General features: G+C 45.2%; 1 protein-coding gene across 1 annotated transcript in view; it reads right to left on the bottom strand.

The window, feature by feature from the left end:
- Positions 1-18,026, bottom strand: part of B3GALT5 (beta-1,3-galactosyltransferase 5) — a 113,366-nt gene extending 95,340 nt beyond the window's left edge. Inside the window, exons 1-2 of the mRNA XM_037984834.2 lie at positions 17,735-18,026; positions 11,626-11,736 (exon numbers count right to left, since the gene is read on the bottom strand). The gene's annotated coding sequence lies outside the window, so the exon portion shown is untranslated. The remainder of the gene's footprint in view (positions 1-11,625; positions 11,737-17,734) is intronic.
- Between the last annotated feature and the right edge of the window lie 871 nt (positions 18,027-18,897).

Genomic DNA, 18,897 nt, shown 5'->3' with positions numbered 1-18,897 from the left:
TGTACCTGATTCTTCATGGTAGCCTGTAAAAACACAACTCCCTTATCTTATAATAGATGCTTAGAGCTGGGCACGATCTTAGGTTTCATCCTAAAAATTGGGATCTTTTAAGAATTTCCTCCACAGATTTGGATGCAGTTGGTTCATGGGCCAGCACTAATGCATCACTATACTCTGGCAACAAGTTCACCCCAAATTTCTCTCCTCCTCAGTTAAATGTTTCTCATTCCTGTAACCGGTCCTGGGCTTGGTTTAATCTGGGCATCCCTTCAGAAAATACGTCACCCGCATAAATGGATACACACTCTAAGTGCTGTCAGCCCACCACAGGCAACGAAGGAAACGATGTGACACAGTTTTTCTATGAATGTGGCCTGAGCATTTCCATTGCCTTATGTTTTGTCCCATTTTTAACTTATTGTCAGTTAAGTCTCCAGTTCTTTCTCAAAAGCATAGCACACACAGTCAGGGAAAGAAAACTTATTGCAGAAATTTGCATTTACTCTTTTTAAATTTTAAAACGATTTTTGGTCAATGTTTCAATATTTAGATCAATTGAAAATAATACTACATTCCAAGCAAATGACAGAGATGAATGACCCAAAATAAACCTAGACCTTGACTCAATACCAAATATCTTAGCTGCTTGATTCAGGGCCTGGAAAAGAGAATTTGGAAGAAGCAACTGAATGGACATAAGAGAGATCTTCCAATCACATGCCAATCCCCAGGGAGACAATTCACCATGAAAAGGGCACTAAACAAGCAAGTGGGCAGAATGACCCAGCCAGTTACTGTAGCCAGCCTCTGTCACCAGCCACACTAGCAGGCTCCTGAATGAAGGAGCCATAATGGCAAGGGTGAAGGTTACGCACGAGTCCAAAAGCATGGGCTCCTATTCACCAGCTGATCTCACTACTGCTACTACCCAATGTCCAGTTTGCAAGCGACAGAGACTACCTCTGAGCCTCCAAGACACCATCATCCCTGGAGAAGGCTAGCAAGACATGTCTTTGCAAGTTAATTACATCAGACCCCTTTCTGATGCAGCAATGCCTCTCAATGGGAACCAACACATTTTCTTGGTATGGTTTTGCCTTTCTTTCCTAGAAAGCTCAGCTGGCAGCACAATCTGATAAAATTTTTAAAACTATATGTATATATACACACACACATACTTTTTTATCCACCAACTAAACAGCCTATATAACATTGCACTGGGTCAAGAGACCCACTTTACAAGAAAAGAAGTGTAGCAGTGTATACCAGAGCATGTAATCCCTTAGTCCTATCATATAATACAACACATGGAAGCTGCTAATTTAGTGAAGGCTTGGAGTCACCTTTTGAAGATGCAACTGAGGCATCAGCTTGGAGGCGATAACCTGCAAAGATGAACCACCATCCTCCAGGAGGCAGCCTAAACGCTTCAAGAACGACCTCATATGGTGGCTTGTCTCCGATAAATGGTCACAAGAACAAAAGGGGGTGACGGAGTGGCCCTGCTCCCCATTACTCTCAGCGATCTGCTTGGGAAATTTGTGCTTCTCGTGCCCACACTCCAGGTGCTGTGGATATAAGATCCTAGTTGACAGAGAGGGAATGCTTCTTCCAGGGCACTCAGTAAGAGTCCTATCGTGGTTCTGGCCCACTCTCTTTAAGCTTCTTGTGCCAAGAGACCAACCAGACAGGAAAGTATTTCCCTCCCAGCAGGGGCCATTGACCCTGCTCATTGGGGTGGGTAAGGCTACTGTCATGAGTAGTGGTAGGAAAGATCACGCTGGTACCCAGGTGACCCACTGCGTGTCTTTTATTACACCCCTGCCCAATCTTGACAACAAATGTCCAAGTGTAGTTCTATGTCAACACGGTAGCCAGGTGTTCAGACTCCTTAGGATGAGGGTGCAGGTCACCCCCATGAGGTCAGCCACTTAGACCAGAAGTGCTACTCAGTCAAGGGCAGGGGAATACATAATGTGTAAGGGTGGAGGGAGAAGATGAGTAACTGCTGTGGCTTTGAGACGAGCTTGAGCAATAAAGACTACAGGACTACAGGGCGCTCCTGAGTTTCCCCAGGAAAGGAGATCAGCCAGAATCCTGGTGCAGCTGTTTAATGAAGCATGATTATGCGCTGCTACATCATCTGTTAGAAAAAAGGGGGAAAAGACACTAACTTGGAGCATTTGCCAATTACCACGGTGTAAAAATTTCCTCCATAGCCTATTTCAAGCTACCGATGGCTTAACAACTATCCTGCAAAATGCCTGAAAAGTCTAACAATCTGCTGTCACAATCTGTTACAAGCTGGTTTCAGCACACCTTTGAAAGCACATTGCTCTGTGAAGGGAGTAGATCTGAGTTGATCTGGAGTAGATGCTCCAGGAATGTGAGATAGTAGATGCTGTCGTGTACTTCCCAGGTCTGCCACCCTACCCTTTTCAGCACTGAGTGGTCGAGGAATTGCCCTTGGCAAAGGAAGCTGCCTTTCCTAAGGTTTTGCTGGGACCACCTGCATCTGATGAGGGGGGCGGCGGGGGACAAAGGCTCAGCCCTCTTGCCTCAGTGGGACAGCTTTCAAGGGCCATCCTAACTCCAGGGCTCCCAGCAGGATCCACTGATGACCTGCGTTCAACCAAGGGCAACTCAATCACAGTTCACCTTCCCCCTCCACCCAATCATATTCCTCTCACCCCTCAAAAGAAAATATTCTTCAATATGTCCCCAGCATGCAAATCTCAGAGGCTCAGAATCTGGTTCCCAGACCTACAAAAATTCAGAAGACGTATTTTTGGCAAGAATCATCAAAATAGTGAAGAAGAGAAAGACCAAGAGAGTGAGAGAGAAAATATATGAATAAATATAATATAAAATAAAAAGGGGACATAACTATAGGCAAAATGAGATTTGAAATAGTGTAAGAACACCCATATCGTAATAAACCTGGGGACCTAGGTTAGAAAGGATCTGTTTCTAGGAAAATTGGCTGTTTGCTCTGCTGATAGTTTATTTTGCTTTACAGAAGCTCCTTGGTATAATCAAGTCCCACATGTCTATTTTCAATTTGTTGCAATTGCTTTTGAAGACGCTTGGGGTACAGTAGGGAGCTGTGCCTGCCCAGGATGGGGAAGGTTCACTTGGGGTGCAGTAGGGGAGAAAGATACTCAGATACCAAAACTGGTACCAGGAGAAAAAGACTAAAATAGAGAGTAAATGTTAAAGAAACTGAAGTAGTGGTCAAAGATCTCTGCTACCAAAAGACCCTCATTCGCTGATAATTTCCTTTGTTAGATCTCCCAAACATTCAAGAAACCATTAATTCCTAAGTTATCTTAATCTAAAATGTTCACAAAATATTAAAAAGAGCAAAATAAATCGGACACACTCACTTTAAGAGACCAATGTAATCTTAATTCTAAAACCAGAAAACGACAATGCAAATTACACACACACGCGCACACACACACACACATACACATACACATAGCTATATTTGCAAACTCATTTTGTTCTTTATTTTACTAAGGCATTTGTTCAGCAAAAATTCTAAATAAAACATTAGCTAGCTAAATCTAACTGTATGTATTTTTTTAAAAATTCAATGTGACCAAATAGAGTTTATTCTAGGAAAGCAAAGAAAAATCTGTCGATGTAATTTACAACATTCATAGACAAAAAGTATGTACAATCCCAGGACCATTTCGATCAGGAATGAAAAAGTATTTGACAGGTTTCAGTGTATATTTTATGATTAAAAAGGTCTCTGCAATAAAAATCAGTTTCTTAAGCTTCATAAAGCTTATATACCAAAATCTCACAGCAAATGTCAAGGGAGAGATGCTAGAAGCACTTTAAACTTAGGATAAGACAAGCATGTCCATGATACCACTTCTGCTCATTCTAATAAGGAAGGAAACAGCAACCAGAGATGTAAGAATTGGGAAGGAAGCGACAAATCTGTCATTTTCTGTACCTTCTAAGAAATACAAACAGAATCAGGGGACAAAGCTCTTGAACTAGTGAGTGGGTTCAGAAAGAGTGCCAGAAATGAGCTTACCCAGGCTGGACTCAGTGGCTCACATCTGCAATCCAAGCACTTGGGGAGGCCAAGGCAGGAGAATTGCTTATGCCCAGGGGTTTGAGACCAGCCTGGAAAACATGATGAAACCCTGTCTCTACTAAAAATACAAAAAATTGGCCAGGTATGGTGGCATGCATCTGTGATCCCAGCTACACAGGAGACTGAGGTAGAAAGGTCACCTAAGCCTGGGAGATCGAGGCTGCAGCAAGCCATGATCACGCCACTGCACTCCAGCCTGGGCAACAAAGCGAGACCGTCTCAACAAAAACAACAACAACAACAACAACAAAGAAATGAGTTTACCCTGCAAAAATGCTATGACACTGCAACTAGAACACGTTGTCGAAAATAAGATGCCGCTAAAGAAGAACTAAAACTCTAACTATCAAGATATTAATATAGCCAAGAATTTACAGACTCTCTGTGGGGAAAAAAAAAAAAGTTAAAACTCTGTACAGGACACATTCGCTCACGCAACAAAAATGGTTGCTTGGTGCTATGCGCTGTACTGGAGTCTAAAGGTAGAGCAAAATAACAAACCAATACCTGCTTTCGTGAAGTTCAAATGCTAGTGGGAGAGAGAAAATAAAAAGTAAATATAAGAAATAAATTCTATAAGGTAGTATAAGAATGTAGTATAAGGTCATAGCTTACTGCAGCCTCGACCTCCCAGGCTCAGGCGATCCTCCTACCTCAGTCTCCTGTATAGCTGGGATCACAGATGCACGCCACCATGCCCAGCTAATTTTTTGTATTTTTAGTAGAGACAGGGTTTCACCATGTTGTCCAGGCTGGTCTTGAACCCCTGGGCGTAAGCAATTCTCCTGCCTTGGCCTCCCCAAGTGCTTGGATTGCAGATGTGAGCCACTGAGTCCGGCCTGGGTAAGCTCGTTTCTGACACTCTTTCTGAACCCACTCACTAGTTCAAGAGTTTTGTCCCTTGATTCTGTCTGTATTTCTTAAAAGGTACAGAAAATGACAGATTTGTCATTTCCTTCCCAATTCCTACATCTCTGATTGCTTTTTCCTTCCTTATTAGAATGAGCAGAAGTTTAAATGCCAGTGGAAGAGAGAAAATAAAAAGTCAATATAAGAAATACATTCTGTAGGGTAGTATAAGAATGTAAGTTTCCTGGGTGCAATAGAATGGCTTTAGGGATGCTGGAGAGGGGATCTCAGATTGAAGGGGGTTGCCAAAGTAGGCCTTGTAGAGAGGTTGATAATTGAGCAAAGACTTGAATAAGAAACAGAGTGAGGCATGGCGATACAGCGGGGAAGAGTGTTCTAGGCAGAGGAAGCAGCCAGTGCAAGAGGTCCGGGGTGCAAATGTGCCTGACATATTCAAGGACCAAAGTGAAGGCCTGCGTGGGTGGAGCAGGGTGAATGAGCAGGAGCTGTAGGAGACGTGTCCAGGGGCCACTGGACAAAGGAATGACGCGTTCTGACTGACATTTAAAAAAATCATTCCGGCCCAGGCACAGTGGCTCACACCTGTAATCCCAGCACTTTGGGAGGCCAAGGCGGGCAGATCACTTGAGGCCAGGAGTTCGAGACCAGTCTGGCCAACATGGTGAACCCCCTACCTATACTAAAAATACAAAAATTAGCTGGGCACAGTGGCACGAGCCTGTAATCCCACCTACTTGGGAGGCTGAGGCACGAGAATCGCTTGAAACAGGGAGGCAAAGGTTGCAGTGAGCCAAAATCGCACCATTGCATTCCAGCCTGGGCAAAAGAGGGAGACTCCATCTAAAAAAAAAAAAAAAAAAAAAAAAAAATCATTCCAGATAGAGTGTTAGGGAAGATGGGAAAGCAATGAGTGTACTGAAAATATCTAGGAAAAGCAAAGAGGCTTGGACCACAGAAGCAGCAGGGAAGACAGGAAGAGGCAGTCAGATTCGGAAGTATTTTGGAGGGCCACTCAACAGCATTTCCTCATTGATTCGCTATGAGGTGTGAGAAAAAGAGAGGCGTCCGGGGGACTTTCAGTGTTTTTGGCCTGAGCAGTTACAGGAGTAGAGCCGCCACTGAAGTGGAGAAAGCAGGTTGGAGGGAGACCACAGGTTCCGTCCTGGACGCCTTCGGTTTGTGTACCAGCCATCCCAGCAGAGAGGTCGGGCCGCAAGCTGGATCAAGGCGTCCAGAGTCCAGGCGGGAAGAGAAGTGGAGATGCAAATGTGTGAGTCATGTGCGTGTAATTTCCATCCACAGCCATGAGCTTGGAAGAGAGGGAGCAGGTGTAGACAGAGAAGAGAAGAGGTCCCAGGACAGGGACCCAGGCAGGAGAGCAAAGGAGGAAAAAAAAAAAAAAAAGCAGAAAGCCGCTGGAGAGGCAGGAGGGAAACCTGGAGCGGGAGACCACGGAAGGCCGGGAAGCAGGCAGAGGAAGGAGGGTGAGCCGCGCCAGGCGCTGCTGATGGCTCCGGGAAGCCGAAGGCTGACGTTTCGTGGCTGCAGCTTGGTGAAGGGGAGCTTATGGATGACAGTGACAAGAGCAGTTTGGGGAGAGGGGTGAGAAAACCCGACTACAATAATTTCAAATTAGAATATCACCTTTGCAACATTTCCATAAATCTAAGATTATTCTGAAACAAACATTTTCCTTAATAAAATAGAACAAGAGGAGAGGAACTAGGAACCGGAAGTAGGGACAATTCTCTCAGAGGTTTTCTGTAAAAGGGAGCAGAGAAATAGGCAATAGCTAAGGAGGAGAGTGGGATCAACAGAAGATTTTTTTTTAAGGTGGAAGAAATAAAAATATGTTTGTGCACTTACGAACCAGGAAAGAGAAATGATGATGTAGGGGAGGGAGGGGAGGCTTACGCAGCAGCACGCCTTTCAATAGGCAATGGGGGACAGGTCCTAGACGCAAGCAGGAGAACTTCCCCACTCTAGGAGCTTGGGCAGTTCATCTCTATCGCAGCAGAAGGGAACATGGAGGATATAAATGCACACACAGGTGGGTGGATAGGTGCAGTGGGAGTTTGGAAATGTTCTCTTTCATGTCTTTAGTGAAGAAGGAAGCAAGATCACCAGCTGAGAGGGGAAGAAGGAGAGGATGGTGGGAAGCTGAGAAGAAGGGAACCTCTTGGCATCTTCACCTAGGAGAGTGGAAAAAGCCAGTGCGTCGGGAATCCACAGCACTGCAGGCTTGCAGGGGAGTGCGGGTGCCCACTTGATGATGTCGGTCATTCGTGTAAGTGGGACCAGTGGGTGCAGTTGTGTTTTTCTCTAGCCCCATTCTGTTAAATCGGCATGAACGAGGAGCGCACATGGCAAATTGCAGTAGGCAAATTGCAGTGCATCAGCACCATGACCTGAGCAAGCAAGAGCAATAAAATAACATGTGCAATGAAGCGAGCAGCAACAGGGAGCTGGAAACATGGCAGCAAGAGACTATCGTGTGTGACCAGGACATTCAACTAAGTGAGCAGGAATGAGGACAGGCTGCAGGGCCCACAGGGAAAGGACAGGGGAAAGGGGTCCATGAGTTGTGTGTAGGTTGCTGAAGGGTCTGTGGATTGGCAGAGTTCAGGCAGTAGACAGAGCAGAGAGGCAAGGCCAGGAGGTGGTGGGCAGGGAGTGGAGATGTCCAGCTAGGATTACAGAGACCTTATACTAACCAGTAATGACAAAGCCCAGGGCAATGCTAGAAAGTTCCAATAGAACTATCTGTGATGATGAAAGTGTCCAATATCTGCATTAGCCAACATGGCAGCTGCTAGTCACAGACACTTGAAATGTGGCTAATGTAACTAAGAAATCAAATGTTTACTTATTCTTGATTGTGACTAATTTAAATGTATATAGCCACTAGTGGTTAGCGGCTACCATATTGGACAGCACAGGTCTAAGGTATAATACACCATAAGAGTGAGGCACTTGGGTTAGGACAAAATCATTGGGAGAGAGAGATTCAGGGAACTGGAGAGTTCCTTGTTGGAAGAATCAACCACACGGACTAAAATCATGCAGAACTAAGGCTGGATGGTGATGGAGAGAGTGACAGGGAACCAGGAGCCCCAGTCACTGAGAAGTGAGCAGTCAGCAGATGGCTGCAGCCAGGGGGAGAGAGGGATACAATCTGATGATGAGATGAGACAAAACTGAGGCATTTAGAGAGGTCCAGAAGGGATGAGAAGAAGCAGGAGGGATCCCTGCCCCACCTCCAGGTCCAGCAGAGTGTATTCTAGAAGGAACAGTGGAAAGGCCCAAGGGTTTGAGCAGGAATGAGAAATGCAGTGAATATTGGAGATACTCAGACACTGTGGGGATCCGGAAGGAGCCGATGAGGAACCACCTAGAATTCCAGGGCATCCGTGGTGACTGACACGCATGTGAGTGAGAAGCACGCAGAGGCAAGCTGTGATGGACACAGGGCTAGTGCATGTGTTGACACTGGTTGCTGGGACCCGGGAGGGGATCCGGATTCCCTCAAACCCCTGCCAAGGGAGGCCTTTCCCACAGCCACCACGCCTCCCTCCAGAGCCTCACTGAAATCCTTCTTGGTGGAGGGTAGGAGACTGGGAGAGGTGCATTCCCCGCTAGGCAGGGGAACGCTTTACTTCAAGCACTCAGGGTACATTCTAGATCCTTGTTAATAGGTGCGAAGATGTCAGGAATTCATGAAAGATGCCACTTAGATGGGTGAAAACCAGAATAAAGATGTCATTCTCCCTACATTAAGATATAAACACAATCCAGTTGCAATAAAATTACAGGCGAGTGTTTTGAGAAATTCAGTAAACTTATTTTAATTTTACCATGGAAGAAGAAAGGTCTATGAAGAGCTAGGTTGGACTGAGTGTGGTGGCTCATGCCTGTAACCCCAGCACTTTAGGAGGCCGAGGCAGGCAGATCACCTGAGATCAGGAGTTCAAGGCCAGCCTGGCCAACATGGTGAAACACCGTCTTGACTAAAAATATAAAAGTCAGCCCGATATGGTGGCGTGTGCCTGTAATCCCAGCTACTCAGGAGGCTGAGCCAGGAGAATCACTTGAACTCAGGAGGTGAAGGCTGCAGTGAGCTGAGATCATACCACTGCACTCCAGCCTGGGCAACAGAGCAAGATCCTATCTAAAAAAAAAAAAAAAAAACACCTAGGTCAACTTTTAAAAAGCCAAGAGCCAACACTAGGTCAACTTTTAAAAAGCCAAGAGCCAAGTGAGACTGGGCACGGGTGGCTCACGTCTGTAATCCCAGCACTTTGGGAGGCCCAGCCTGATGGATGACTTGAGCCCAGGAGTTAGAGACCAGCCTGGACAACATGGCGAAACCCTGTCTCAAAAAAAAAAATATATATATATATATACACACACACACACACATACACATATACAAAAACTGGCCGGGCATGGTGGTGCACACCTGTGGTCCCAGCTACTTGGGAGGCTGAGGTGAGAAAGATCCCTTGAGCTTCGGAGATTGAGGCTGCAATGAGCCGTGATTGCACCACTGTGCTCCAGTCTTGGAGACAGAGCAAGGCCCTGTCTCAAAAAGAAAAAGAAAAAACAAAAAGCAAAGTAAAGCAGGCTTGTTCTGCTAGGCATTAAAACACATCTCAAAGTGATGGTAATGAAAAGACAGCATGCAAGCTGCACAAAGTAGAAACTATATCCAGGAGACAGAATAGAGAGTACCGAGTGACACCTGTGTCCGAAAAGGATTTAACGTATAGTAAAGGGAAACAAAACTCAATAAGGAAAAGAGGACAATGGTTAGTAGATAGTGCTGGAGACACCATGACTGCATCAATCAAAACATGACTGAATCTCTACCTAACACAGAAAAATCATCGTGCGCTGCAGATGAATGTAACACCTGCCTGAGGAAGGTAAAAGGGTGAGGATAACAGAAAGACATATAAGAGAATATCTTTATGATTTGCAGATAGGGTAGGACTTCTTAAAACTTCCAATGTACAGAAATATTAATAAATTTGATTGTACGAAAATGAAGGAGTTTTGTTCCAAATGGTCACCCCAGAGACAAAAACAAATACATGACAGACAGGGAGAAGATATTGCAACAAATAAAATCTACCAGACAAAAAACAGAAATGTAGAACCAAAAAACGCCACAAACCAACAAGAAAATCCCAGCAGCTCTAATAGTCAGATGAGTACCAGCAGTTTACTGAAATGCAGCCAGATGAAAGGCCGCCTGCACTGGGGGAGATGATGGCCGTCATCAATAGGCAGAGAAATGCAAATTAAAACCCTGGAAAATCATTTTCCACTTATTAGCCTGGCACAAACTCAGCAGCTGATGCCAAGCGCTGGCAGAGATGGAAGGACACTGGAACTGTGCCCACTGGTGGGAGGGGAGGCTGGGCACAGTCGGGCCCAGCTCACCAATTAGGCCTCAGCACCCCAGGGCCTGGCATTTCTGATTCCAGGCATAGAAATGTCCACCTGGCCCCTTGTGGAGACGTGTTTGAGAATACTTGTCACAGTTTTATTTGGAGGCCAGAGAGCTGGAAGCACTCGGCATCCACCACTGGAAGAAAGGAGGGTGAAATGATTTCCTCCGGCAGAACCGCGAAGTACCTGGCCACTAAGAGAAGTGATGGCTTAGAGAAAATAAGAGACAGAGAGATTTACAACAATAATTTTGTGAGTGTTTTTTAAATGACTACAAAACAATGATATCTGTTTTGTAGGAACACATAACAAAATGATATCCATTAAACCCAAGGGGAGGGGAAGGGGGACAGTGCAGAGCCCAGGTCAAAGAGACGGACTGCCCGGGCTTGGCCCTGACACCACACGCAGCTCAGCAAGCTCCTCCAACTGGAGGCCACGGTGGAATCCATCTCAACTCTTGTAAGTGGGGAACAAACAGTGAGTGTGCATAAAGTCCTTAGAACAGCATCTGGTCTGAAAGTGACACTGGAAGGATTGGGTCATTGTTGTTGCTGTTATAAAAGGAAATTAAAGAACCAAACGAGAGTCCTTGCATGAAGCCACACTGAAAATGTGCCAAGAAGCGAGCACTGTGAACAGCTCAGCCCTCTGAACCTGATGTCCAAGCAGGAATGAGAGAGAGATGGAGAGGGAGGGAGGAGGGAGAGAGGGAGGAAGGGAGGAGGAAGGAGGGAGAGGGGAAAGAGGGAGAAAAGAGAGAGAAGGAAGGAGGGAGAGGGAAGGAAAGAGGGAGGCAGAGAAAGAGGGAGAGAGAAGAAGGGAAGAGAAAAAGGAGGGAGGGAAAGGGGAAGGTAAAGAGGGAGAGGGAAGAAGTGGAGAGGGAGGAGGTCTTAAATGGGGGTGGAGAAGAGGATGCCACTCTGAAGGTCTCCTGCAGCTCCAGGAACTAATACTTTAGTCTTGATTGCTGCTCTCCAGGAAGCGTCACAATGGGTCACATGCCCTGGCAACAGGCAATTTTGATTATTCACCAGACAGTAGCCCAGCAGTTGTCTCTTATGAGAACAGCTCAGGGCGATCTGTCTCAGGATGTGGCAGTGTCTGCAGACCTACCTAAAACTGCCACAGAGTATGGTATTTTCCACAACATCCTCTTATCCTTTGCCAAAGTTGGCACATACCGTAAGTTCCTCAGTGGAAGCTTGGTGGGTATTGCTAGAAGCTGTGCCAATGTGCAGTCATGGCAGGTGGTGCTGAGCCACGGGTTCCTTGTCTTGCAAGAGCAGTGCCACCTACAGAAAAGAATGTTCCACAATCTGACACTCAAATGACAAAGAGCCGGAAGCAGTATCTTTCCAGGTTCCTCCCCAAGATTCCCCCAGCACCTTGTTTTCCGCCCTAGGAAGCTTGTTTTCTTGGGGGCTGGGTTGGCCACACTCATATCCCTAGGAATCCAGAGGATCCCTTGCTCTATGATTTCAAAATTAACTCAGCAAAGGGGAGCCCCAGCAGGGGACTGGAAGGCAGAATAGTAAAATCTCTGCCTTATGCCCTTGACCATCTCCTGCAGGGTGGCTGTGGTCACTGCCCCATTGAGGCACCTTCTCTAGAGACTCTCTCCTTCCCTGTCCCTTTGCTCACTTCCTCCCTCCCATCCCTTTGGTGTTAGGGATGGTAACAGCTGTCCCACCACCCTCCCTTTCCCTATTACCACACAACCCTGGTGGTTTCCCTACACCTTTGTAGCTGGTGCCTTTATTAAACCTTTCTTGGGTTTCCCTAATTTGAGTGTGCTTTTCCTGCCTGCTGGGACACTGATTCTGGTGCCCTGTCATTATTATAAGATCCAGTTACGTCTGCTTCTATTCCTGGGCCCTGATACAGGCTTATTTCATGCCATCTTTTTAAAGAGCCACTTATATCTCCAGTCATGTTCATTATATATGCTGTGCCGAAGTCTGTTCTCAGTTCTTAAGATTTTCAAAGTCATCCTTGACTTTCCAAAGTACTGCACCAAACACTCCAAAGGCATTTCCTAATTTAATTCACACAACACTAATAATAGATGACGTTGCCACTATCATTTTATAGATGAAGACTTTGAGACTTTTGGCTAAAATCTCACAGCCAATTAAGGATCTGCTTATCTTGGGGAAGTTACCAAGAATCTTTGATCAAGATCTGTATTGATTTTGCATCATCATTTTGGGGGACGTTCTGTTGGTAGTAAGTTTCCTCTCAAAGTGGCTCAAGGACCTTGTAGCACTATTTCAAATAGCACTAATTCTCAATGATGGGGACTCTGCACTGGCTGCTGGCCACTCTCAGATTGTCAGAGTATTGAAAACGAGTCAACATCTACTTAAAGGTCTTTCTTTCTTTCTCTTCTTTCTCTTCTTTCTTTTCTTTCTTTTCTTTCTTTTCTTTCTTTTCTTTCTTTTCTTTCTTTTCTTTCTTTTCTTTCTTTTCTTTCTTTTCTTTCTTTTCTTTCTTTTCTTTCTTTTCTTTCTTTTCTTTCTTTTCTTTCTTTCTTTCTTTCTTTCGACAGAGTCTCACTCTGTTACCCAGGCTGGAGTGCAGTGGTGCAATCTCCGCTCACCGCAAGCTCCGCCTGCCAGGTTCATGCCATTCTCCTGCCTCAGCCTCCCGAGTAGCTGGGACTACAGGCACCCACCACCATGCCCGGCTAATTTTTTGTATTTTTAGTAGAGACGGGGTTTCACCATGTTACCCAGGATGATCTTGATCTCCTGACCTCGGGATCCGCCAGCCTTGGCCTCTCAAAGTGCTGGGATTACAGGCATGAGCCATCACGCCTGGCCAACATTTACTTAAAGTTTTAAGATCATTTACCTTAGCCAAGAGGGGCAAGAAAAGAGAGCCGGAGACAGAGTGAACTTTGTAGTGATTGAGTAATGTCTCCCCAAAATTCAAGTCCACCTGGAATCAGAACGTGACCTTACTGGGGAAACAAGGTCGCTGCAGATGTAATTAAGTTAAAGATCTTGAGATGAGATGTCCAAGTTTTTTAGGGTGGGCTGGTGGACACCAACCCTATGGCTGGTGTCCTTGTAAGAGGAGATGAGGAGACACAAAGACCAGAGGAGAAGGCCGTGTGGGACTGGAGGCACAGGCTAGAGTGAGGCTGCCACAAGCTGAGGAGTAACTGGGGTCACAGAAGCTGGAAGAGGCCAGGGAGGATCCTCCCTAGAACCTTCAGTGAGTTGCAGCTCTGCCAATACCTCAATGGCAGATTTCTGCCCTCCAGAATTGTGAGAGAACACATTTTCGCTGTTTTAAGTCACCAAGTTTATGGTAGTTTGTTACCTAGGAAACTAATACAGTTGGATTAAACAACCTGGCGACAGGAACCTTATTTGAACCATCATAGAAACACTTTATCACCTAAAGCAAACAATCAATCCAAAAGAATAATACAAGATAAAGAAAACATCGGCGATTATCTAGCAAATGCATATGGTGTGTTAAATCATTACTTCTAAAGACTGGGGAAAAAATGAGAGGAGAAAGGGGATTTTTATTGTTTGTGCCATTTAGATTTTTTTTTTTTTTACCATGACCAAATACTACATTTATAACTTTTTAAAAAGATGATGCTGACATTAAAGGGGTTTGGGGTGGGGAGGCCTTATCTGGTAGGTCAGGGGGCATTTGATGCAAACATGCAGGTTTTGTTCCTTAAGTCCCTGTTGATTGATATCCCAATATAGTCCATGCCCCACTTTGGGGTCTTCACTCCTTCAACAAAGCTCTTAACCTTGTTTGGCTTGTTGTCACATGTGTCTCCAGTTAACTGGTGTTTTCTGAGTGTGGTGTGACTTGCTTCTGCCCTGTAGCTTTTGTTGCTGCATGACTGACAGAGAGAGAGAGTCAGAGACAGAGAGAAGGGCAGGAAAAGAGAGACAGAGCAGAATGAATCGGCAGATGCCTCTCTAGCCCCAGCCAGCTTTGTACAGGTGCCATGGTCCTATCACTAGGACCTCTGAAGTCATCAGGAACCTAATGACCCTCAGTACAGCTGGTTGTTTTCCCCAAGTATGTTGCCCAGGGCAATTCTTCAATTGATGTGGCCTTTAGGATGGGGGGACAGGATGCCTACAGCCTAGAATCTCACAGATCTACCCATGCCAGCCCATAGGGAACTCATGTAATTCAGAGCTACAGGCAGGAGTGGGTGATGGAGGGGCAGCACTTGCCTTAAGGCAGTTAGAGGCTCCCAAATCCCACTAGGAACCACTTATGCCCAGTTTGAACTGAAGACTTTCTAGGCACCATAAGCTGTGCAAGACACTTTGGGTGTCTCTTCGTAGAATCCTCATATCACCCCCTTGGGTTCAGTACTAATATTCTCCACAGCTCTCTTGATGACACCAAGTGTATTAGTCCATTTTCACACTGCTATAAAGAAACACCTGAGATTAGGGAATTGATAAAGAAAGGAGGTTTTATTGGCTCACTATTCTGCAGCATACAGGAAACACGGCTGCATCTGCTCAGCCTCTGGGGAGGCCTCAGGAAACTTACAATCATGGTGGAAGGCAAGGGGGAAGAAGGCACTTCTTACATGGCCAGAGAAGGAGGAAGAGAGAGCAAGGGGGCAGGTGCCACACACTTTAAAACAACCAGATCTCATAAGAACTAAATCCCGAAAACAGCACTACAGGGATGCTGCTAAACCATTCATGAGTGACTGCCCCTATGATCCAATCACCTCCCACCAGGCCCCACCTTCAACATTGGGGATTACAATTTGACATGAGATTTGGGCAGGGCCACAGACTCAAACCATATCACCAAGTCTTGCTCAAGGTAATGCAGCCATTAAGCAGAAGAGCTGGGAGGTGAACCCTGCCCTTTCCCCTGTGCACTGGAGCCTGAGGCATAAAACCACACAAGGCCCTGGCCAGTCTCACCCTTGTGACTTCAGGAGACAAAAGACAAGCCATCCACTAGAAGATGCAGTGAGACCTTCAACCGTTTTCATTCTTAACTTGAGGAACCTCAGGGTGCCCTGCTGGCAAAGAATCCCAGAGGCTTCAGGGCCCAGGTGGGGAAGAAATTCTTTGCCTGTGACTGATTCTCCTTGCCGTTCCCTTTTCCCTGTCCAGACCCCCAGCAGGCAGCTGCTAAGGAACACTACTAACCTCCAGCAAGGACTGCCAGAGTACAGCACCTCCACATGCATTCCTAATCCTCAGCTGTAGGAAAAAGCATAAGTGTCCATCCTCAGAGTAGGAGATTCTATACGAAGCAGGATGGCTGGCCAGTCCCACCCACAGTGAGTCCTATGGTGACCATTATGATAATAGGACTTAAGAAGAAATCACTTAGGCAGATAGCAAGGGTATCTGCCTTGGTAAGGTTTTTCTTTTTAATGAAAAGCAGCCCTGAATTACTTTCCTTTCTAACGAACAGCATCCTGTAAAATCAAGCTGCAGACATAGATACCTGCATTGTGCCAATCATGTTCAAGACGGCGGCTCCATCTTCCCTTCTCTTTGTCAGCCACATGTAATGTAAGGAGCAGACAAGATGGCACCGATCACCTGGAAAGCTCATTTGCATAAGATGAGGGTGGGGCAACCAGCCATCCCCGCATGCTATGTAAACATCATACGTGATGGAACCAATCTCTGAGCCCTATATTAATCAGACACCGCCTCCTCAAACTGGACTATAAAACCTGGTGCATTCACCAACAGCCAGTCCTTTCTGCTTGGAGACCCCTTTTTCTATGGAGAGAGCTGTTTCTCTTTCTCTCCTCTTCTGCCTGTTAAACCTTGGCTCCTAAACTCCTCGTGTGTGTCTATGTCCTAAATTTTCCTGGCACACGACAACGAACCCCAGGGTATACACCCCAGACAATGTAGCCGCTTCAGCTACAGTCCAGAAGTTGAAACTAACATCTTGAGTAACTTCAAACCCAAGTCAAGAGTTAGGCTAACCCTCACTGTACACTTCCATTGCCACATTCTCTACTGTAGTAATACTTTCCAAAACATAGGCACACGGCCTGATTAGCTTAGCCATAGTTGAGCCATTAAGGGTAGACCTAGGAATATAAAACAGGGTTGAACCCTGACTGGTCACAGTGCTAAGTACGCTGCATAAATTTTCTCATCCAGTTCTCACAACATTCTAAGGTATTATTTCTATCCCAATTTTAGAACTGAAGAATCACCCAAAAAGAGGTTGAATCCTTCAACCAGAATTACTGTATTAGTCCATTTTCACGCTGCTGATTAACACATACCAAGACTGAGCAATTTACTAAAGAAAGAGGTTTAATGGACTCACACAGTTCCACGTGGCTGGGGAGACCTCACAATCATGGTGGAAGGCAAAAGGCACATCTTACATGGCAGCAGCAAGAGAAAATGAGAGAGAAGCGAAAGCAGAAACCCCTTATAAAATCATCAGCTCTCGTGAGACTTGTTTACTACCACGAGAACATTATGGGGCAAACCACCCCCATGATTCAATTATCTCCCACTGGGTCCCTCCCACAACACGTGGGAATTATGGGAGCACAATTTAAGATGAGATTTGGGTGGGGACACACAGCCAAACCATATCAATTACATATCTGGAAAATAAGAAAACCAAGATCTAACTGAAAAGCCTAGAATTCTACCACTGTCACCTCCAATGCAGATGTTGTTGTAAATCAAAATGAACTGGAATTCAGGCACATTTTCACTGTCACTAAAATTTCCAAATCAAACACTCCTCTTTTTCTAGAATTCAAAATTATACCTTTTTTCAGGTTAAATACTTCTAGTCCCATTTTATTAATTTGGAGTATATTTTCTCTTGAATTTATAACACACTGATTATTTTTCAGTTGGCAATAAATACCCTTCCTAATATGACCACAGTAGGCAACTTTAGAAATCATGCCTTACAAACGACAAGCCAGTTTAAATCCCACTTCATTCCTGAGTGGGAAATCCCACTAAGCTAGCAACTAATGGAAGTATAATATTCTAATAGTTGGGTTATTTTAAAACAAACTCTGTAGAAAGGATGGCTTTCATAATCCCTTTTAGATGCTCGAGACAGCTTTGGTACCGTCACAGAATGAGAAATGTTTAAAGACCATGTTCAAATGATTTGCACGACGAGCATTAAATGTGTTTCTGCAGGAGCATGTCAAATGAAGCAACGGTACGGTTTTGGAGAGCAGGCCTGAATTATATTCATCAGGTTTGCTAGCACATTGCATTCATCTGTTCATAAAATAATTAACGCGTGAAGGGTAAGACTCACATTTTTCCCTCCCGGGTCTTCGGGCTGAAGGTTTGTCTTAGCCACCATCACAACCAGCAGCTTTCCTGTGCCCAGTTGAACACAGAAAAGGCTTTGTTGTAGGAATTAGCCTCCCAGCCTGAGGGCCTTGGGCTCTCAGAGCCACTTCATTGATGGCAATGCTGTTGCCATAGTTACCAGGCTCACCCTCCACAGTTTGCCTCTTCACCTCACCACAAAAGCTTTGGAAGAAAATAAAACTTAAAGTTGAGCCGTAGGCTAACACATGAGCCAATACTGTTACTTGTTAATGTTAAATATTTAAAAAATCATTTTGGAGGAGAAAAAAAATAGAAAACAGGTCTTTGGAAAGCCATCTGTAATTTCTCAACTATTTGGATTTTTAACAGCTCACCAGAGAAAATAAGTGCTTTCCAAGCTTACAGACACTGCTTTAAAATGGACTTTTTTCTTTGTTTAGAGCCACACTGTTTGTGTTGGTTTTATTCTTGGATTAAAATCATTGTGACAGTCAGACATCAGAGAATAATTCATCTCGGTCCCAGTATTTCAGAGCCTCCCAACCACCACGCATAGAGCATGGCTTCGGGAAATGGAATTTTTGCTTTTCCATAAATGTCTTTACAATGTATCTATGGGATACATTGATGGGACTTCCCACCAGGAAATTTTATGACAAGTTACTTCAATAAGAAAATAAGAATCTGGCCAGGTGTAGTGGTTCATGCTTGTAATTCCAACACTTCGGGAGGCTAAGGTGGGAGGATCATTTGAGCTCAGGAGTTTGAGACCAGCCTGGGCAAAAGGGTGAAACTCTGTCTCTACAAAAAAAAAATATATATATATATATGTGTGTGTGTGTGTGTGTGTGTATATGTATGTATGTATATGTGTGTGTGTATATATATATAAAGGTTATCCAGGCATGCTGACACACACCTGAGGTCCCAGCTACTCAGGAGGCTGGGATGGGAGGATCACTTGAGCCCAGAAGGTCAAGGCTGCAGTGTGCCATGACTGCACCATTGTACTCCAACCTGGGCAACAGAGTGAGATCCTGCCTCAAAAAGAAAAGAAAAAGAAAGAGGCCAGGCGTGGTGGCTCATACCTGTAATCCCAGCACTTTGGGAGGCCGAGGCAGGCGGATCACGAGGTCAGGAGAT

Source organism: Chlorocebus sabaeus, chromosome 2 (genome assembly GCF_047675955.1).
Source record: "Chlorocebus sabaeus isolate Y175 chromosome 2, mChlSab1.0.hap1, whole genome shotgun sequence".
Classification (NCBI taxonomy): Eukaryota; Metazoa; Chordata; class Mammalia; order Primates; family Cercopithecidae; genus Chlorocebus; species Chlorocebus sabaeus.
Note: the sequence above shows the minus strand (reverse complement) of the source record. Positions and strands in the feature narration are given on the sequence as shown.